Below are 24,758 nucleotides of genomic sequence, written 5' to 3'. Positions count from 1 at the left end.
CAAAGTTATTTATTTTCTCGGAATGCCCGTTTGAACCGTTTGGAAACATAAGGATACGCGGATAGCTCAAAGAACATATACAATGCCAACGTCCTAGAAATGGTCTTACATGTAATCAAACATCGATGCCACTGTCCCAAACAGGGTCTTACATGAATTCAGATATGATGCCAATGTCCCAGACATGGTCTCACACGCAAAACAAATATCGAAAATCCTATGTCATGCATATGTATCCTAACTATTCCTAAGGTTCGTACGGGGCTTTTCAGACGTCGGAACTTTGTTGATATTTTCTCGAATATCATATATTTATCTCAGACATTCATTCATCACAATTCAATATCAAATGAATAATAAGAATTCAATTCAAACATGTTTATTGTATACCGACTTACCTCATAGGGATTCAGATAGATGGAATCGGTTACTCGACGACTTTCGACTTTTCCCGATCTAATTTCATATTCTTTAGTTCCCAATCTAAATCAATTCAAATTAAACTTATTAAATCACACATTCATTCAAAACAATACATATACACACAATTAGGGCATTTTGCAAACTAACCCTCACATATTTACATTTTGACACTTTAGTCCCTAATTCATAAAATCACAAAATACAAATAATTTGCTTGTATATAAGCTTAACCAAATTTTCATAGCTCTCATACAAGTCCATACATTTCATTTATTTCACATTTTAGTCCCTCAAAATAACATTTTTACAATTTAGCCCATTTTACTCAAAATCATCAAAAATTCGAAGACAAAACATATAAACCCAACATCAAACTTTCATATTTCATCAAATAACAACATAAAGCTCATGAATTAATCCATGGCACATTTCAAAATCATCATAAAAATTAGAAATTGAGGCATGGGCTTGATAGTATACGAAGCAGCGATTACAAAAACGTAGAAATTATCAAAAACCGATCAAAATACATACCTCAATCGCCAAAATAGGTAGCCGAACCCTAGCAATCTTATTTCTTTCTTTTTCTTTTGTAAATTTCGGCAATGGTGATGAATATATCACCTAATTCATGTTTTTCTTTTATTAATAATAACTTTAATAAAAAATTTCCTATTTTGCCCTTTTATAAACCATTATAAATTCATTATATACAAGGTCATTAAGGTCCACTCAAGCTTAAAATGGTCAAATTACTACATATGGACCTCACAATTAATGAGCCAAATCAAATAGGCAGTTTTAACAAACAGCAGGCAATTTTACATTTTACGCGATTAAGTCCTTTTATCAAATTGAGCACACAAACAGTTAAATTTTCATACGAAACTTTCACACATGCTCATTCACATATCATAAACACGAAAAATAATATTTAAATTTTTTTATCGGATATGTGGTCCTGAAACCACTTTTCCAACTAAGCTCTAAACCGGACTGTTACAAATACTTTCTATTTAAGTCTCCAAGTCTTTTCCTCATTAAAAGGCTATTGTGATTAAACTTTTATAATTTAGTCTTTATGACTTAATAAACCACATATTCGAAAAAATTATTTAACCAAATTTCAATTCATCAAAATGCTACCTTTGTAAATATCCTTATTTAATACTTACAAACTTGGTTTACAGAAACGAAGTTCCAAAACTACAATTTTCGATGCCACTACAAACTAGGTTACAATTCTCCCCCTTTAAGAAATTTCGTCCCCAAAATTTACCTGGAAAGAGGTGGGGATATTGGAATCTCATTGCCTCTTTTGATTCCCAGGTCGCTTCTTCCATGCTATAACTATGAATTAGAAACAAGTGCATCAATCAAGAACTATTCAAGAATAAAAATGAGCTTCTTCTCAAAATATGAATTTAACTATTTAAGCTCAATCAACATAGAACTAAATAATAATTGATAAATTTTTCAATTTTTTCTTTTTTTTTATCTAGAATAATCAGAAATAATTCAGCAAATCAAAGAGAAGAGCATAGTTAAGCAACTCACCAAATCAAATCTCGACAAAAAAGGAATCAATAAAATGGGAAAGAGTCACAAAAAAAATGGGTTATGGGTTAACATTAACGGGTTAATCAAGAAATTCGATGTTAGGCTTAACGGGGTTCACTAAGGGTTAATTAAAAAGGTAGATTTTTATGGGATAAGGTTAAAACCTAAGTGTCCTTATCATCTCAGTATATCAAATCAAAGGTGTGGTCTCGACATGCATAATTGAAGGAAGTTCTAGAAAAACAAATCAAGCTGACACACTCATAACCAATAATAGAATGAGCATGAAAAATATATGCTCTATAGGCTCAAAAGCTCGCAAAAATTCATGGTCTTGATGTCAAATTGGCAAATTTAAAACTTCAAGATAATACCTCAATTTAAGGAAACAACCTAAATTTTTTTTATTTCTCAAAAAGAACTTATCATGCTTGATTATGTCATGTCTTAAAGTTTAAATCAACCAATGCAAAAATATCTACAAATTATTCCAAAACACATCAATAAAAATCCAAAATCGACAAAAATTCATTCTAATGGAAGTATGAAAAATTACTTAAACACAAGAAATAATTCAGGGATTTTCTAATAATTATATGAAAAACCTCCCAACACTTAAGATGTACATTGTTCTTAGTGTACAAACATATATAAACACAGTATAAGCAGGATATCATAAGAGAGGGAGAAAACTAAAATTGTCTTAAATATGGATGAATTTGCCAGAATGGTGAAAACCAGAAATGTAGGCAAATCTAAATGTAGTGCATGGTTCTGAGCAAACTAATAAGAAAATAGAAACAAATAATAAAGAAGATTAAAAGGTTACAAACTCGATTAGAAATAACCATAAACATGAAAACATAATTCAAACGATAATAAATGAAATAAGTCTAAGAAAATAAAAATAAAACAACTAAAAGCAAAATTAAAAATAAAAATAAAAAGAATAACACTAAGAAAATGGATAAAAGTAAAAATAAAATAAATAAAAATAAGGAATAAAAATAATAAAAAATAATAACAATAAAAAAAGAAAAAGGGTAAATAGAAAGACCGACAGTGGTATATAGTGGTGACTGGAGATGCGATAGTTAGCACAAGGGGTGATCGTAGAGGGAGGCATGGGTTTCGACGATGAGGCAATGGGGTCAGTTTCATGCATGGGTAGTGGTTGGGATGGTGGTGTCGGTGGGAAGGGGAAGGGGGGAAGAAAAAAGAAAGGGGAAGACGGGAAGTGTGGATGGTCGATTAGGGTGGGTCGTGGCTCAAAGGAGGGGAACAGGGGACGAATAGTGGGGAGGAGGTTGTCACGATGGTTCGACAAGGCAATGGGAAAAGCGCTGTGTGTGCAGGTGTGGGTGGTCTATGCGAGAAAGGGGAAAGAGGAAGAAGGGGGAAAATGGAAGTCAGAGTGGGGGTGAAGTTGAGGGGGAAGGGGAGAGTTGGTGTAAGGTGGTCGGCCTGGTGAAGGTGATGTTTGACAGTGATGTCGGGGGGCTATGGTGGGGAGCTTGGGTGAGCTGTGGCTAGAGGGAAGAAGGAAGGAAAAACACAAAGTGAATAGAAGAGGAAAAGTTAGGGTTTGGAGGTTAAATGGGTGACACGTTCGTGTAACGATTAGTGTTGGGCCACACAGCCGTGTCACATGCCCGTGTGCAACTCCCTCAAGCGTGTGCATTTCAATATTTGAACCCAGCCTTCACACGGCCTCGAAGACGCCCATCTTTCCAAGTCGTGTGTAACAACCTAATTTTCAGTGGTATCAGGAATAGAGATTTGAGATCACTAAATCCGATGGGTGAGTTGAAAATTTAATAACTTAATACCTATGAGTCAAATGTGAATATAAAAGCATTTTTGAATTGTGATTTAAAAGAATTAATTAGGTAAATTGGGTCGAGAATGAGGTATCGAGACCTCGACTTCATAAATCGAGCCATAAATATTTTTAGAAATATTTATGGAGTGTTGGTGAGGTAGTAATAAAATTTAGTCAGAAAATTATGACGTTTAGGTGGTTAATTAAATAAAAAGGACTAAATTGAAAAGGATGTAAAAGTTTCTAAAAGGATTAAATAGCTCAATTGTCAAATGAGGAAGGACCTAAAGTGAAAATAAGCCCAAAGGAGATATTTTGGGCGGCAATAGCTGAGAAAAATCAGGAAATGGGTGAAATAAGGGCAAAATTGGAAAATTGACAAAATTGGCTAAATAAAAATGGGACTAAATTGGAATATCTAGAATTCTCTTCATTTCTCTTCATATTCATCACCTGAAAAACAGCCATGGAGGAGGGTTCAAGTTGGTTTTCATACTCTAGCTTCATGTAAGTTTAATTCTTGCTTTCTCCTTGAAATTTTTATGTTTTTAGACTTTTACAATTGGGTCCAACTTACTATTTCATTAGTTTTTAATTCCATGTCTAATTTTTGAAGTTGTTATGGATGAGTGCTAGAATTATATGATGATTTGGCATGTAATTAGAGCTTTAAATTGTTTATATTCTGATTTTATTGAAAGAATTTAATAGAAAGTGAATGTTTGGGACCTAATTGTAAAAGAGTTTGAAGTTAGAGTTTTATGTGGAAATTCTGAATTTAAATAGTTATGAAATAACTTATAATGTCTAGAAAAAGTATTAATTGAGAAAATTATCTTAATTGAGGGGTTAATTGAGCAATGACTGAATTGTATGAATTGTGAAATTTGGGGTAAAATGGAAATCAACATTTTGCACTAAAACTGTTTTGGGCAGCAGCAGCAGTTTAACTTTGAAAAATCACCAAAAATTGTAGAAATCGAATTATAGGATTACTAAAATAAGAAATTAAATATTATTGAGTCTAGTTTCTTATAAAAGAAATTATGTAAGCAATGGAATTGTAAATCATGAGATACAATAACTTTTGTGAGACAAGGTTAGAATGATTTCGGGTTCCCCTGTTCTGAATTTGGAAAATCATCAAAAATTGGATAAAAATAATTAGAGGCTTAAATTTATATTTTTAGAATCCTTAATGAGTCTATTTTCAAGGAAAAAAACGAGGACATCATTCGAATCTTGTACGAGAATATAATTAATTTTTAGTGAAGAAGGGTCGGAACTGTCAGACAGCAGAACAGGGGAGATTTCAATGAATAAACTGTATTAATTGGCCCAACCAAAAATTATGAAATTTTTATGGTAAGAAGACATATGAGTCTAGTTTCTGGAAAAATTTATGGATCTTAATTTGGAGTTCTGTAGGTCAAGATAAAAATAATTTATTTATTATGACACAGATGGACAGCTTGAATATTCACATAAGTAGATAGTGAAAATTATGGATAATGTTACATACAAGTGTGTTGTTTATACTAAGGATGTGGATGGAGAGGAGCAGGAGGAAAATATACAAAAATATATGAATGACTCGTGTATAAATTGATCACATGCTCGATTATAATCGATAAGTGTTGGATTAGAAATGATATAATGTTTTATTTGGTATATTTATTATGAAATTATGATTATCGTTATAATACAAAAATTGAACTTATGAGTTTATATGTGTAACACCCCGTACCCGAGACCGTTACCGGAGTCAGACACGAGGGGTTCACAGACTAAATTCACTTATTTTCACAGCCCATTTTAAAAATTTCCAGACAACTGACTAACTGATTCACTGTCACCTTAAAAATCATATCTTGAGTTCCAAGACTCGAAAATCAGTTTATTAATTTTTCCCTGAAACTAGACTCATATATCCATCGACAAATTTTTTTCTAGAATTTTTGGTCGAGCCAATTAGTAAAGTTTATTAGTTAAAGTCTCCCCTATTACAGGGTTCGACTATTCTGACCTTCATGCATTACGACTTGGATATCTCCCTGTACAGGGCTTCAATACTGATCCCGTTTGTTTCTATAGAAATTAGACTCAAAAAGGAATCTATAAATATATGGCATGACTTCTAATTATCTCTGTTTAATTTATAATGAATTTCCAAAGTCAGATCAGGGGATCCAGAAATCGCTCTGGCCCTGTTCCACGAAAACTTAAATATCTCTTAAAATCTAACTCATATGACTGTTTCGTTTCTTCCATATGAAAGTAGATTCATCAAGGTTCGATTACATAATTTATTCACTATTTAACTCCATTCCTACTATTTTTAGTGATTTTTCAAATTCACACCACTGCTGCTGTCAGCATCTGCCTTTAGGGTAGACTTTACCTATTACATAGTTTCCATGATTCAACTAACCCTTTAGCATATATAACACAAAGTATGATCGTGATTAACCATTCCAATGGCCAATCATTGCCAAGCATATCCACACCTCTCAATAACCATATACATACAAAATGATTATAACATTACGCTCAAAAATATATATAAGCCATTTTCGCATGGCTATCCAAATTTATACAAAACCGAAGGGTACATGACCCATAACAAAAAGGGGTAGTCCTATACATGCCATTTCAAAGTTCAACCAAAAGTGTACCAAAAGGAGGTTTGATAGTGTGGACGACTTCGACTTTGACAATCCCGAGTCCGATAGCTGACGAACCAAAATCTATAAAATAGAGATTCAAAGAAATGGAGTAAGCATTTAATGCTTAGTAAGTTTCGAGCCATAAAATTTGACACAACTAAAGTGTAACATTCATATGGCTAAACAGATAATTTCATATGCACAAATTCTCAATATCATACTTACTTCACATTACCAACCCTTATATTCATACACAAAAGATCAACTTAGCCAAAGGCCGGTAGCTCATTTATCGACTGAGCGAATACTATTTGTAAGGGATCAACTAAATCAATGCATGTACGAGACATACCTCATTGCTGGGATTTTACGAGCATATTAATTGAAACTATTATAGCAAGGTCGCTCATTCCCAAGCCAAGTACCTTGATTTAACCGGATATAGCTACTCGCTCAATGCCTTGGGACATAGCCGGATATAGTAACTCGCACAAATGCCTTGGGACTTAGCCGGATATAGTATCTTGCACAAATGCCTTGGGACTTCGCCGGATATAGTAACTAACACAAATGCCTTGGGACTTAGCCGGAACTAGTCACTAAGCGCAAATGCCTTGGGACTTAGCCCGGTTATCATCCAAATATTCATGCACATATCAATAAATCATGACACATCTATATTTCATTTTCATAATTAGAGTTCAAACACAAGTGACGTATTAAGCAATCCCATTTTCGGCTCACTAGCCACATACAAACAGCATGGTTTAGTTTGCTTTATGACACGATCTCTATGCACATACTGACTACCAGTCATACGTATAGACTAATTAACTCAACATATAATTCAAGTAGAATCATCATATCACCGTATATTTGTTATGCTCATACATCATGACTTAATCAAATCATAAACTAAGTCTCATTGCTCGAAAACTTACCTCGGATGTTGTCGAACGATTTCGATGGCTATTCGATCACTTTTTCCTTTCCCTTTTCCAACTTTGGTCCTCTAAGCTCTTGAGCTAATTCAAACAAATTTAGCTTATTAAAGTCTCATTATGCTAGCTTATGGCCGAATATGACAATGAATTTGATAGGTCATATGGCCACCTTTAGCTCAAATACAAAATGGTCATACGCATTTTTAATCACATTAAGCAATTTAATGCCATTAATCTAACATTTCCTCATGTGCAACTTTATGACCGAATACACATATCATTAACTCAATATCAATTAACTAAGCACTTAAACAAATTCTCTTTAACTATACACACATTCGCCATGACAAAGACAATTTAGCAAACCTTAAATTCAACTTATAACAATATATATATATATATATATATATATTCAATATTCAAAGCATTTAACATCACTCCACCATAATTTTTACATCATGGCGAATGTTCCTTTGAACCATTTACCCTTACAAGGCATAACTTTCACCATCAAAACTAACAAGCTTATAATCCCATGACCAAACCTCTAACAATACCAATTGAGAATACTTCATGGGTTTGAGGTAAAACCAAGAAAGAAACTCATAAATATCGAGATATAAGCACTAACATTGTTCATCTAGATTTAGCATGAAACAACATCCATCACCCTTATAATTACCATAGCCGAAAACCTTACTCATTCCAAAATCCAAATCTCAACTTGGGTCACAAAAATAACTTGATATCTCATCAACACAACATCAACACCAAGCAAGAATGATACATCCATGGCCGAGTATCATCTCCATCACATAGCAAGATTTAGACCATGGGCTAGGTAGAACTCAAGCTAACAACTAAAACATGCATGCATCTCATGGAACATCATCAAACATACCTTAGTCTATCAAACCACCATAGCCGATTTCCTCAAAGCTCTTTTTTTTTTCTTTTTCTTTCTTCTATTCGGCCAAGAACAACATGAGAGCTTTTTTTTTTCTTTCTTTTCTTTTTTTTCATCATCATTTACCTTCCCATTATTATTTTATTGCCCATACTCCTTATTTTATTTTTTTCTAACATAAACCATTATCACAACATGTTTTATGACATGTTTTGCCCATCACCCTTTGTCATGGCCGGTCACTAGTAATTAAATGGGGGAAATTGACATGCAAGTCCACCCCTTTGATTACATGCACTAATAGATCCTTATAGATTAACCTATCACATTTCAAAAGTGTCACACATAAGTCCTATTGACTAAATTCACATGCAATTTACTAAATCGAAGCTTAAAACTTTCACACATTCATAATCACATATTTTAGACAATAAATATCATATTCAAATAATTTGGTGACTCGGTTTAGCGGTCCCGAAACCGCTTTTTGACTAGGGTCACTTTAGGGCTGTCACAACTCTCCCCCACTTAAGAAATTTTCGTCCCCGAAAATCTTACCGGTAAATAGGTTTGGGTATTGCTCTTTCATAGAGTTCTCGGGTTCCCAAGTAGCTTCTTCTATCCCGTGTTTGAGCCATAACACTTGGTACTAAAATGCAAGTATCTGAATTATCCGCTCGAATTGACCATCGGTTTGGGGATGAAAAGCGGTGCTAAAATGCAACTTGGTACCCAAAGCCTCTTGCAATTTCTTCCAAAATCGCGAGGTGAATCTCGGATCTCTATCCGACACAATAGAAATCGGTACCCCGTGTAATCTCACAATCTGAGAAACATACAATTCAGCTAGTTTATCCAATGAAAAATCCGTACGTACGGGGATAAAATGAGCTGACTTAGTCAGTCTATCAACAACAACCCAAATCGCATCTTTCTTACTTGTCGACAATGGCAACCCAGACACAAAATCCATCGTGACTCGATCCCATTTCCATTCAGGTATCATGATCGGCTGAAGTAAACCAGTAGGCACTTGATGTTCCGCCTTCACTTGCTGACATACTAAGCACTTCGAGGCAAAATCGGAAATGTCTCGTTTCATACCATGCCACCAAAACTGACGTCTCGGATCGTTGTACATTTTCGTACTCCCCGGGTGAATTGACATTCGGCTACAATAAGCTTTGTTCAGAATCATCGAAATGAGTTTTGAATCTCTTGGAACACACAACCGACTTCTGAACCTCAAACAATCGTCATCATCAATTTGAAACTCTGATTCCATATTCGGAACACATTCAGCCCGTTTTGCAACCAATTCATCATCGACTTTCTGAGCTTCACGAATTTGATGAATCAACAATGGTTTGGCCTTTAATTCCGCCACTAACACATTGTCGGATAGAAACGCATAAGTGTACATTCATCGTCAGAAAGCAAACAAAGGATTTACGACTTAAGGCATTCGCAACCACATTAGCCTTTCCCGGGTGATAGTCAATGACAAGCTCATAATCTTTTAACAACTCGAGCCAACGTCTTTGTCGTAGATTTAAGTCTCTTTGAGTCATCAAATATTTGAGACTTTTGTGATCCGAAAATACATGGCACTTCTCACCAAATAAGTAATGTCGCCATATTTTCAAAGCGAATACGATGGCAGCTAATTCGAAATCATGGGTCGAATAATTTTTCTCATGTGGCTTTAATTGTCTCAACGCATAGGCCACAACTCGACCTTCTTGCATCAATACGCAACCCAACCCAAGTAGGGAGGCATCACTATAAATGACAAACTCTTTGCCTGATTCGGGTTGCACTAGAATTGGGGCTTCAGTCAAATAAGTTTTCAGTTGAACAAAACTTTTCTGACATTTTTCCGTCCATTCGAACTTAACATCTTTCTGAAGTAGTTTCGACATTGGTGTGGCTATCATCGAGAAACCTTTCACAAACCGTCGGTAGTAACCGGCAAGTCCCAAAAACTCGAACCTCAAAGCAATATTTCTGGAGGCTTCCAGCTAAGTATGGCTGAAATTTTGCTCGGTCAACTCGAATACCCGATCGCGGATACCACATGACCCAAGAAGCTAACCTCTCTTAACCGAACTCACACTTACTTGAACTTAGCATATAACCGCTTATCCCGTAAAATTTGCAACACTAATCCCAGGTGTTCAGCATGATCGGTTTCATTTCTCGAATAAACCAAAATATCATCGATAAACACGACTACAAACTGATCCAAATACGGTCTGAAGATCCGATTCATCAAATCCATAAATACCGTAGGGGCATTAGTGAGCCCAAACGGCATCACTAAAAACTCATAGTAACCGTATCTCGTTCTGAAAGCAGTTTTGGGTATATCCGAATCTCGAATTCATGAATCGGTAATAACCCGATCTCAAATCTATTTTTGAAAACACCGAGGCTCCTTTAGTTGATCAAACAAATCGTCAATACGTGGCATCGATATTTATTCTTTATTGTCACCTTATTCAATGATGATAGTCGATGCACAACCTCATGGTTCCGTCCTTCTTTTCACAAACAATCTTGGTGCACCCCAAGGTGAGAAACTTGGTCGAGCGAAACCTCTATCCGTCAATTCTTGCAACCGAGCTTTCAACTTTTTAACTCGGTTGGTGCCATACGATCTGGAGCTATCGAAATCGGCGTAGTCCGGTACAAGCTCAATACCAAACTCTACCTCCCGAACAGTGGTAAACCCGGTAATTCCTCGGGAAAAACATCTGGTATTCACGAACCACCGCACACAGATTCGGGTTTCTTTTCTAACTCTTTGTCATCAAGTACATACGCAAGGTATGTTTCGCACCCTTTCTTACATATTTCGGGCCAACATTGATGATATTACACCGGCAACCCTTTAAGTCCGTAGACTCAACTCGGATTATCTCGTTATTTATGCACCTCAAATCAATAGTCTTGCTTTTGCAATTCACAATCGCATCATGCACGGTCAACCAATCTAAACCGAGGATAACATCAAATTCATCAAACAAAGAAAAGCATCAAGTCCGCCAAAAAGCAGAACCTCGAATTACTAGGGACATTTCTTACACACTTTGTCGACAAGCACGTAACGACCCAAGGGATTTGACACCGAATTACGAACTCGAGAGACTCAATAGGTAAAGTCTTCTTGGATGCTAAGGTTTCACATATATAAGAATGAGTAGAACCGGGGTCAATCAAAGCAATCACATTAGTATCAAAGAGAGTAAAAGTACCAAGAATAACATCCGGCGAGGAAGCATCCTCGCGTCTTGGCGTATAGCATAAGCCCTAATAGAGCACGAGCTTCAGATCTGGTCGTAGCATCTCTAGATCCTCTCTGACCACCACTAGCATTGCCCGTATTTCTAGATGGTCTACCTCGAGCAGTGGTAGCACTCGGTTTCCCACTCTGATTTACATTCTGTTCAGACAACCTCGGGCAATCTTTAATGAAGTGGTCAACTGATCTGCACTTGTAACAGGAGCGGTCATGGAATCTACAACTCCCCGAGTGCCATTTACCACAATACTGACACTTCGTTCTGTCTCGACGGTCATTTCCAACACTAGCGACCGAAGTGACTCGTGCACTCACAGGGGGTCGATCACGGTCTCGTCTAGAAAAACCCGAAGTGTCTCTAGATCGGCCCGATTCATCTCTAAACTTTTTCGATGATTGTTGAAAGGGCCTCCCTGAAGACCTCTTACGAAACTCCTTTGCTCCCATATCAGCTTTTCTTTTCTCCATACTGAGCTCCTCGGCTTTGCAAGCTCGCTCGACAAGTACCACAAATTCTCGGATTTCCAAGATGCCAACATACAGCTTTATATCATCATTCAGTCCATCCTCGAAACGTTTACACATTACAGCTTCTGAGGAAATGCATTCTCGTACGTATCGGTTAAGCCTCACAAATTTTCGTTCATAGTCGGTAACCGACATGGAACCTTGTTTAAGTTCAAGAAATTCCTTCCGTTTTTGATCCATAAATCTCTGACTGATATACTTTTTCCGAAACTCGGTTTGGAAAAACTCCCAAGTTACTTGCTCTCTGGGCACAACAGAAGTCAACGTATTCCACCAATAGTAGGCAGAATCACGTAGCAAGGAGATAGTACACTTTAGGCACTCATCGGGTGTGCAAGATAGCTCATCGAGTACCCGAATAGTGTTGTCCAACCAAAATTCAGCTTGCTCGGCATCATCGCTGTCCGTAGCTTTAAATTCAGTAGCCCCATGTTTTCGGATTCTGTCAACTGGGGGCTTACTTGACCTTATTTGGTCAGTCACCGGAGGTATTGTAGGTGCGGGGGTTGTGTTTGTAACACCCCGAAACTGTGGCCGTCACCGGGATCGAACACGAGGTGTAATCTGGCTTAATTCATCACTTATACAGCTCAAACAATTTATTTTAAAACTCCCAGACAAACTGTCAATCTGCGTTATAGTCACTTAAAAATTCGTATCTTGAGTTCTGAAACTCGAAATTTAATTCCGCAATTTTTTCCTGAAACTAGACTCATATATCTATCTAATAAAATTTTTCCACAATTTTTGGTCCGTCCAATTAGTACAGTTTATTAGTTAAAGTCTCCCCTGTGTCAGGGTTTGACTACTCTGACCTCTGTGTATTACGAACCAAATATCTCTCTGTACAGAGATTCAATGACTATGCCGTTTGTCCCTAATAAAACTAGACTCAATAAGGAATCTGTAGATATAAGGTATGACTTCTAATTATCTTTTTAGAAATTATGGTGATTTTCCAAATTCAGAACAGGGGATCCAGAAATCGTTCTGACCCTGTTTCACAGGATTTTAAATATCTCATACAATATAGCTCATATTCTTGTTTTACTTCTTCCATGTGAAAATAGACTCATCAAGCTTCGATTCTATAATTTATTCATTATTTAATTCCATTTCTACTATTTTTAGTGATTTTTCAATTTCACATCACTACTGCTGTCTACATCTATTATTAGAGTAAATTTTACCTATTAGAGTAATTTAACAAACATATCACCAAGTATGATCATGACTAGCCATACCAAAGGCTAATCATTACCAAGCATTTCCTTACTACTCAATAACCATATCATGAGTGTAACACCGAAATGATTAGCCATGACAAACGGCATAATAATCAAATAGACTTTAACTATTGCTTATAACTAAGTATCATAAGACCAAATCCAACTTAACATTTATGCCATTTTCGCATGGCTAAAAGTATACATACCAAAGTTCAAACAAAACATAATAGCCTATACATGCGAAATGTTCTCTTAGACCAACTAAGAAGAAGATACCAAAAGTTACAAGCTGGTGTGATGACTTGACGATGGTCCCGAGCACACAAAATGGATCAAAGGAACCTAAATAAGTGACAAATAAACACACCGAATGAGTATATAACTCAGTAAGTCATAAGCATTACACTGCTGTCCATTTATAAAATATCATAAAAGAAAACAAATAATGCAAGATTAGGTACTCCATCCATACCGACTATGCTATAATTTCACGCACATTTATCATTACATGCTCTCAACTAGCCAAGCCTCCATTGACATCTCGTATGATATTCGATATGATATTTGATGCATTTCCACACATCATTTTATTTTCGTTTAGATTATACTAATAATAGCATTTCATCTATTCCACAATAATCTTATGTTCCTAACTTCAAATATAATCACCACATAGGTTGAAGACTTACCAAGCTCAGTTCCAAATATAAACATAACGTCTATTCCTTATGAACTCAAAATATCTACTCATTCCGCTGTCCATGATTTACTCGATAAAGTTGCACACTTAGCGTTAATAATTATTCGAAAATATATAGTAAGTCCGCACACTTAGTGCTTAATAGTCAAACTCGCACACTTAGTGCTATACAATTAAACTCGCACACTTAGTGCCAATCTCATTATCGTAAATGTTTATACCCGCACACTTAGTGCCGAAATCAACAACTCAATACATCTCACTTCTTTTTACAATCGATAATTTTGTCACTACATGCATTTATATATCATCCCATTCGGCATAAGTACTTAAGTATTATGATTATTTAAATCAATACAAAATATATGCTTAATAACTTACCTTGTGTTGGGTAAAACGGTTCCAACTCGGCTACTCGATGTTCTTTCCTTTGCCTTTGCTTGATTCTCCTCCTTTAACTTCTTGAGCTTAATCAATAAATTAACTAGTTTAACCGTCTTGTTAAATATTTATATCAAAATATTAATGATTTCATATCATAGGAGATACATGACTAATTCTTATCTTCCTACCATATGTTTTTGAGCTATTCGGCTAATAACCATATGCTATCACCCTACTATCAATAATCCAATCACACATGCATATATATATATATATATATGGCCGAATGTGCAAAACTTAGACTCAACATCACCTATGCTCTTAATTTGATGGCCGAATATGCGTACATATATATATGATATCAACTATACTATCATCTTTAATTCACCTAAACACAAAATTTCATCTCATGAACACTTGACCGAATTTTTCCTAATCTAGCATGGCTTCACATCTATTTGTAACATGTGACAGCCTTAAAACGACCCTAGTCGGAATGTGGTTTCGGGACCACAAAACCGAGGCATAAAAATAATTTGATATTTATTTTGATGCCTATAATATGTGTTAACTCATGTGTGACATTTTTTATGCTTTAATTTAGAGTTATAAATGTGAATTTCACTAGAAAGGACCTAGTAGTAAACTTTAAAAGTATGAGGGGGAAATGTGTAATGACTAGTTGATCATGCATGCAAAAATGAGGGGTTTGCACGTCAACTTCCCCATTTATTAGCTAATGGCCGGCCATGACAAGGGTGTATGGGCTAAACATGTCATGAAACATGTTTTGTTGGTGCATTAGGGAGAAACAATAAACAAATAAGTATGGGTGATAAAGAAAGAAAAAAAAAATGTGTGTGTGTGAGTGAAACCCCCTTGCCGTGCATTGAGGAAAAGAGAAGAAAAAAAAATTTGTTCATCCATTTTTTCTCCCTTGACCGAAAATACTAGAGGAAGGAAGGAATTTTGCTTCATGTTTGGTTTGGAAGAGGATTAGGAAGAGGTTGGCTATACTTGCATCAAGATTAAGGTATGTTTGAGGTTGTGCCATGAGATTCATGCATGTTTTTAGTTGCTAGCTTGATGTTCTTGTTAGCCCATGGTTCAAATCTTTGCTATGTCACGGGAATGAAATTCGGCCAAAGTGAATATGGTGTTAATGCCATTGCATGCTAAATATCAAGCTTGATAATGAAACATGTGATGGGGATTGAGGACTCTTAGATTTTCTTTTAGCATTTTGAAGGAGATACTAAGTTCTTTGTTTAATCATGACCAAAATTATGGTGTTGTGGTATTCGCCATGGTATATCCATAAGTATGATTCATGCATGTTGCATGGTAAGTAAGATTTAAGCTTTGGATATGTGTGTATATTTGGATATAAGCCACTTGAGAATTCGCCCTTGCACCTACATGAATATATGTTTGCACATGATGTATTGGTATGACATATATACTATTTCAAGTGTATATTTGCTTGTGATGATGTTTGGTTATGAAGTAAATGAGAGAGGTGTATTGAGCTACGATATGTAATGCGATAGTAGTAAAATGTATGCTGTTTTGTGTGGTATTAAGTGTATAATTGGCCTCAACATGGACATGTATATTCGCCACATGAGGGAAATTGGTGTGCATGCATTCGGTTAGAGGCAAGCATATTGATGCCTATTCTTGGCTTAGAAAATTCGGCTAAGAGGAATATTAACTAATGTGTTGAGTTCGATTCATGATTTCGTACATATGCGACTTTGATGCCTAATGAGTATATATATTGACTAAGTACCTTGAATTCCTCTTCGATGCTCAAATGATTAAATCGATTTATTTGTCAAATTAAGCTCAAGAGCAAAGGGGAGCTAAATCCGATAAAGGGAAGGAAAAAGTAGTCGAGTAGCCGTCGAAATCGCTCGACAACATCCAAGGTAAGTCTTCGAGTAATGACCCTACTTGAATTATATTGAAATCATGCTCCTCGTGTGTGTGGCTATTGAGCCGAAATTGTAAAGGTTTGATAAATATTTTGTGTTAGAGCCTTAGTAACGAAAATGAATTATGGATGTGTCTTGATTATTGATATATGTGTAAATGAACATTGGAATGATATCCGGGCTAAGTCCCAAGGCAATTATGCTAGTAATTATATCCGGGCTAAGACCAAGGCATTCGTATGAAGTTGTTATATCCGGCTAAGACCAAGGCATTTGTGCAAGTTACCAAATCCGGTTAAGACCAAGGCAATCGTGCGAATCACTATAACCGGCTAGGTCCCGAAGACAATCGGCGAGTCACTATATCCGGTTAAATCCCGAAGGTACGTGATTCGGAAGTGAGCAATCTTGCTGTAAAAATTTCAGTTTATACACTTGTGAAAATTCCAGCAATGAGGTATGTTTGTATGTGCTTGAATTAGTTGAGTCCTTACAAGTAAGTATGCACTCAGTTGATAAACGAGCTACCAGCCTTTGGCTAAGTTGTTCATTTGTGTATGAACATAAGGGTCGGTAATGTGAAATAAGTATGATTATGGGAATGTGCATTAATAAAGTGATTCATTTAGCCATGTGAATGTAATACGTTAGTCAAAGCTGATTCCATTGCTTGAGACTTACTAAGCATTAAAATGCTTACCCCGTTGCTTTGGCTCTCTGTTTTATAGGTTTCGCTCGTTAGCTATCGGATTCGGGATCAACGAAGTCGAAGTCATCCACACTATCAAAGCCCCCTTTTGGTACAATTTTGGTTGAGCTTTGAAATGGCATGTATAGGACTACCCTTTTGTTGCGTTTTAAGTACTTTTGTGATGTATGTGTGTACGACCATGCGAAAATGGCTCGTAAAAGTGGAGTATGGCATTAGACCATTTGTGCTTATGTATATATGTATGGTTTTATGATGTGACTACGGACTGAATGGAAGTGTGAGCAAATGATCAGCCATTGGAATGGCTAAAAATGATTATATGTGGACCTATGTATGACAAAACTCTAGTTGGTCCATAGAAACCACGAAATAGGTAAGGTTTACCTGAAAAACAGATACTAACAGCAGCAGTGGTTGGGATTTGAAAAATCACTAAAAATTGTAGGAATGGAATTAAATAGTGAATAAATTATTTAAATGAACCTTGATGAATCTACTTTCATATGGAAGAAACGAAACGGTCATATGAAATATATGTTAAGAGATATTAAAGTTCTCGTGAAACAGGGCCAGAACGGTTTCTGGATCCCCTGTTCCGACTTTAGAAATTAATTTTAAATTAACCAGAGATAATTAGGAGTCATGCCATATATGTATAGATTCCTCTCTGAGTCTAGTTTCTATAGAAACAAACGGTATCAGGATTGAAGCCCTGTAAATGGAGATATCCAATTCGTAATGCACGAAGGTCAGTGTAGTCGATCCCTGCAACAGGGGAGACTTTAACTAATAAACTGTAGTAATTGGCTTGACCAAAAATTCTAGAAAAAATCCTGTAGATGGAAATATGAGTCTAGTTTCAGGGAAAAATTACGAAACAAATTTTTGAGCTTTGAAACTCAAGATATGATTTTTAAGGCGACACTGATGCAGTAACCAGCTTGTCTGGAAATTTCTAAATGGACTGTGAAGATAGTTAAACTAAGTTTGTGTGCACCTTGTGTTCGATTCCGGTAACGGACTCGGGTAGGGGGTGTTACAATTTTATTGGTATCAGAGCTACGGTTTAGTCGGTTCTAGGACTAACGTAATGTGATTGGGTCTAGCTATACATGCCATTTTCTGTGATTATTTGATAGTGTGGTGATTTCTGACGTTTGAAATTGTGTTTATTTATAGTAATGGATCCGATCCCAACCGAGTGATAGCTGATGATGTGGAGAGTGTGGCGCTGCTCCGCACAAGGGACAGCGCCAATGACTCTCAACCTGTTGCTAGCAATCCGAATGATGAGGCTAGGCAAGCCTTTTATAGCGTGATGAATGATTGGTTCAACCAATACATTCGAACTAATACGGCTGTTCCACAACCTCCATTCTCAACAAACACACCCCGCACCTACAATGCCTCCGAATCGACCAAATAAGGTCGAATAAGCCCCAGTTGATAGAATCCAAAACATGGGGCTACTGAATTTAAAGCTACGGATAGCGACGATGTCGAGCAAGCTGAATTTTGGTTGGACAACACTATCCGGCACTTTCGAGCTATCTTGTACACCGATGAATGCCTAAAGTGTGCTATCTCCTTGCTACGTGATTACGCCTACTATTGGTGGAGCACTCGACTTGTTGTGCCCGAGAGCAAGTAAATTGGGAGTTTTTCCAAACCGAGTTTGGAAAAAGTATATCGTCGAGATTTGTTGATCAAAAGCGGAAGGAATTTCTTGAGCTTAAGCAAGGTTCTATGTCGATTCATCGATTCGAGCGAAAATTTGTTAGACTTAGTAGATACACTCGGGAATGTGTTTCGTCCGAGGTCGTCATGTGTAAACGCTTGAGGATGGGCTGAATGAAGACATAAAATGTTCGTTGGCATTCTTGAAATACGAGAGTTCGTAGTACTTGTTGAGCGAGCTTGTAAAGTCAAGAGCTTAGAAAAGAAAAACAAAAGTTGATGTGGGAACCGGAGAGTTTGAAAAGATCCTCGGAAAGTCTCTTCAACATGCATCAAGAAATTTAGAGATGATGTGGGCGGTCTAGAGGCGCCGGGCCTTTTAGACGAGATCGTGATCGACCCCACAATGGGTACACGAGGCACTTCGGTCACCGGTGTTGGGAATGAACGTCGAGACGAATCGAGTGTCGACATTGTGGCAAATGGCATTCGAAGTCTGAGGTTCCGTGACCACTCTGTTACAAGTGCGGATCGGTCGACCACTTTATTAAAGATTGCCCGAGGTTGTCCGAATGAATACAAATCGAGTGGGAAATGGGGTGCTACCACCGCCGAGGTAGACCATCTGGAAATACGGGCAATGCTAGTGGTGGTCAGAGAGGATCTAGAGATGTTACGACCAGATCCGAGGCTCGCGCTCCTGCTAGGGCTTATGCTATACGCGCACGTGAGGATGCTTCCTCGCCAGATGTTATTACCGATACTTTTACTTTCTTTGATACTAATGTGATTGCTTTGATTGACCCTGGTTCTACTCATTCTTATATATGCGAAACCGTAGCATCCAGTAAGACTTTACCTATTGAGTCTCTTGAGTTCGTAATTCGGTGTCAAATCCTTTGGGTCGTTACGTCTTTGGTCGACAAAGTGTGTAAGAAATGTCCCTAGTAATTCGAGGTTCTTGTTTTCGGCGGACTTGATGCTTTTGCCGTTCGATGAATTTGATGCTATTCTTGGGTTAGATTGGTTGACCGCATGATGCGATTGTGAATTGCAAAAGCAAGACTATTGATTTGAGGTGCACAAATAACGAGACGATCCGAGTTGAACTTACGGACTTGAAGGGGTTGCCACCGTAATGTCATCAATGTTGGCCCGTATATGTAAGAAAGGGTGCGAAGGATACCTTGGGTATGTACTTGATGATAAGGAGTTAGAAATAAAACCGAATCTGTGCGGTGGTTTGTGAATACCGGATGTTTTCCCAAGAATTACCGGGTTTGCCACTGTTCGGAGATAGAGTTTGGCATTGAGCTTGTACAGGACCACACCGATTTCGATAGCTCCGTATCGTATGGCACCAACGGAATTAAAGGAGTTGAAAGCTCGATTGCAAGAGTTGGTGGATAGAGGCTTTGCTCGCCCGAGTTTTTCACCTTGGGGTGCACTAGTGTTGTTTGTGAAAAAGAAAGACGGAACCATGAGGTTGTGCATCGACTATCATCGCTTAATAAAGTGACAATAAAGAACAAGTATCCGTTATCAGATATCGATGATTTGTTCGATCAATCAAAGGAGCCTCGGTGTTCTCAAAATAGATTTGAGATCGGGCTATTATCGATTCATGAACCCGAGATTCGGACATACCCAAAACTGCCTTCAGAACGAGATATGGTCACTACGAGTTCTTAGTGATGCCGTTTGGGCTCACTAATGCCCTTGCGGTATTTATGGATTTGATGAATCGGATTTTCAGACCATATTTGGATCGGTTCGTAGTTGTGTTCATTGACGACATCTTGGTCTATTCAAGAGATGAGATCGAACATGCGAGCACCGAGATTGGTGTTGCAAATTTTACGGGATAAGCGGTTATATGCTAAGTTCAAGAAGTGCGAGTTCGGTTAGAGAGGTTAGCTTTTGGGTCATGTGGTATCTCAGATCGGTATTCGAGTCGACCGAGCAAAATTACAACCATACTTAATCGAAACCTCCAAGAAATATTACCGAGGTTCGAGCTTTTTGGGACTTGCTTACTTACCGACGGTTTGTAAAAGGATTCTCGATGATAGCCACACCCATGACGTAAACCGCTTGAAGGATGTCAAGTTTGAATGGACGGAAAAGTGTCGAAAAGTTTCGATCAATTGAAAACTCATTTGATGAAGCTCCGCTTTAGTGTAGCCCGAATCTGGCAAAGAGTTTGTCATTTATAGTGACGCCTCCCTACTTGGGTTAGGTTGCGTATTGATGCAAGAAGGTCGAGTTGTGGCCTACGCGTCGAGACAATTAAAGCCACATGAGAAAAATTATCCGACCCATGATCTCGAATTGGCTGCCATCGTATTCGCCTTAAAGATATGGCGACATTACTTATTTGGTGAGAAGTGCCATGTGTATTTGGATCACAAAAGTCTCAAATATTTGATGACTCAAAGAGACTTAAATCTGCGACAAAGATGTTGGCTCGAGTTGTTAAAAGATTATGAGCTCGTCATTGATTATCACCCGGGAAAGGCTAATGTGGTTGCGGATGCCTTAAGCCGGAAATCACTGTTTGCTTTACGAGCGATGAATGTACACTTGTCTATCCTACCCGACAATGTGTTAGTAGCCGAATTAAAGGCCAAACCATTGTTGACTCATCAAATTCGTGAAGCTCAGAAAGATGATGATGAGTTGCTTGCAAAACGGGCTGAGTGTGATCCGAACAAGGAATCGGAGTTTCAAATTGATGATGATGATTGTTTGAGGTTCAGAAGTCGTCTGTGTGTTCCAAAGAATTCGGAACTTATTTCGATAATTCTGAATGAAGCCCATTGTAGCCGAATGGCAATCCACCCGGGGAGTACGAAGATGTACAACGATTTGAAACGTCGGTTTTGGTGGCATGGTATGAAACGAGACATCTCCGACTTTGTTTCGAGATGTTTAATATGTCAACAAGTGAAAGCGGAACATCAAGTGTCTTCAGGATTACTTCAGCCGATTACGATACCCGAGTGGAAATAGGATCGAGTCACAATAGACTTTGTGTCCGAACTGCCATTGTCAGCAAGTAGAAGGACGCGATTTGGGTTGTTGTTGATAGACTGACTAAGTCGGCTCACTTTATCCTTGTGCGTACGGATTTTTCATTGGATAAACTAGCTGAATTATACGTTTCTCAGATTGTGAGATTACACGGGGTACCGATCTCTGTTGTGTCGGATAGAGATCCGAGATTCACCTCGCGATTTTGGAAGAAATTGCAAGAAGCTTTGGGTACCAAGTTGCATTTTAGCACCGCCTTTCACCCCCAAACCGATGGTCAATCCGAGCGGATAATTCAGATACATGAGGATATGTTGAGATGTTGCATCCTCGAGTTCAGTGGTTCATGGGAACGGTACTTACCTTTGATTGAATTTGCTTACAACAATAGTTTTCAATCAAGTATTAAGATGGCGCCTTACGAGGCCTTGTACGGGCGTAGATGCCGTACACCATTGTTTTGGACCGAGCTCGGTGAGAAAAAATTTTGGAGTGGATTTGATTAAAGATGCTGAATGAAAGTAAAAGTAATCCGTGAAAATCAAGATAGCCTCCGATCGTCGAGTCGACGCGGATCTGAAACAAAAGACATTGAGTATCAAGTGGGAGCTAAAGTGTTTCTTAAAGTTTCGCCTTGGAAAAGATACTCGATTTGGCAGTAAAGGCAAATTGAGCCCGAGGTTCATCGGGCCATATGAGATATTCGAACGAGTCGGTCCAGTTGCGTATCGTTTGATTTTGCCCCCTGAACTTGAAAAGATTCACGACGTCTTTCATGTTTCGATGCTTCGGTGCTATAGATCTGATCCGTCGCACGTAATTAGTCCATCAGAGGTTGAAATTCAATCCGATATGAGTTATGAAGAAGAACCGATTCGTATCCTAGCTCGTGAAGTGAAGGAGTTGCGAAACAAAAGGGTTCCGTTAGTAAAAGTGTTATGGCTCAAACACGGGATGGAAGAAGCTACTTGGGAACCCGAGAGCTCTATGAAAGAGCGTTACCCAAACCTATTTACCGGTAAGATTTTCGGGGACGAAAATTTCTTAAGTGGGGGAGAGTTGTGACAGCCTTAAAACGACCCTAGTCGGAATGTGGTTTTGGGACCACAAAACCGAGGCATAAAAATAATTTGATATTTATTTTGATGCCTATAATATGTGTTAACTCATGTGTGACATTTTTGATGCTTTAATTTAGAGTTATAAATGTGAATTTCACTAGAAAGGACCTAGTAGTAAACTTTAAAAGTATGAGGGGGAAATGTGTAATGACTAGTTGATCATGCATGCAAAAATAAGGGGTTTGCACGTCAACTTCCCCATTTATTAGCTAATGGCCGGCCATGACAAGGGTGTATGGGCTAAACATGTCATGAAACATGTTTTGTTGGTGCATTAGGGAGAAACAATAAACAAATAAGTATGGGTGATAAAGAAAGAAAAAAAATGTGTGTGTGTGAGTGAAACCCCCTTGCCGTGTATTGAGGAAAAGAGAAGAAAAAAAAATTTGTTCATCCATTTTTTCTCCCTTGACCGAAAATACTAGAGGAAGGAAGGAATTTTGCTTCATGTTTGGTTTGGAAGAGGATTAGGAAGAGGTTGGCTATACTTGCATCAAGATTAAGGTATGTTTGAGGTTGTGCCATGAGATTCATGCATGTTTTAGTTGCTAGCTTGATGTTCTTGTTAGCCCATGGTTCAAATCTTTGCTATGTCACGGGAATGAAATTCGCCAAAGTGAATATGGTGTTAATGCCATTGCATGCTAAATATCAAGCTTGATAATAAAACATGTGATGGGGATTGAGGACTCTTAGATTTTCTTTTAGCATTTTGAAGGAGATACTAAGTTCTTTGTTTAATCATGACCAAAATTATGGTGTTGTGGTATTCGCCATGGTATATCCATAAGTATGATTCATGCATGTTGCATGGTAAGTAAGATTTAAGCTTTGGATATGTGTGTATATTTGGATATAAGCCACTTGAGAATTGCCCTTGCACCTACATGAATATATGTTTGCACATGATGTATTGGTATGACATATATACTATTTCAAGTGTATATTTGCTTGTGATGATGTTTTGGTTATGAAGTAAATGAGAGAGGTGTATTGAGCTACGATATGTAATGCGATAGTAGTAAAATGTATGCTGTTTTTGTGTGGTATTAAGTGTATAATTGGCCTCAACATGGACATGTATATTCGGCCACATGAGGGAAATTGGTGTGCATGCATTCGGTTAGAGGCAAGCATATTGATGCCTATTCTTGGCTTAGAAAATTCGCTAAGAGGAATATTAACTAATGTGTTGAGTTCGATTCATGATTTCGTACATATGCGACTTTGATGCCTAATGAGTATATATATTGACTAAGTACCTTGAATTCCTCTTCGATGCTCAAATGATTAAATCGATTTATTTGTCAAATTAAGCTCAAGAGCAAAGGGAGCTAAATCCGATAAAGGGAAGGAAAAAGTAGTCGAGTAGCCGTCGAAATCGCTCGACAACATCCAAGGTAAGTCTTGAGTAATGACCCTACTTGAATTATATTGAAATCATGCTCCTCGTGTGTGTGGCTATTGAGCCGAAATTGTAAAGGTTTGATAAATATTTTGTGTTAGAGCCTTAGTAACGAAAATGAATTATGGATGTGTCTTGATTATTGATATATGTGTAAATGAACATTGGAATGATATCCGGCTAAGTCCCAAGGCAATTATGCTAGTAATTATATCCGGCTAAGACCAAAGGCATTCGTATGAAGTTGTTATATCCGGCTAAGACCAAGGCATTTGTGCAAGTTACCAAATCCGGGTTAAGACCAAGGCAATCGTATGAATCACTATAACCGGCTAGGTCCCAAGACAATCGAGCGAGTCGCTATATCCGGTTAAATCCAAGGTACGTGATTCGAAGTGAGCAATCT

The sequence above is a fragment of the Gossypium arboreum genome, chromosome 3 (genome assembly GCF_025698485.1).
Source record: "Gossypium arboreum isolate Shixiya-1 chromosome 3, ASM2569848v2, whole genome shotgun sequence".
NCBI lineage: Eukaryota > Viridiplantae > Streptophyta > Magnoliopsida > Malvales > Malvaceae > Gossypium > Gossypium arboreum.
The sequence above is the reverse complement of the archived record's forward strand: the minus strand, read 5'-3'. Positions refer to the sequence as shown.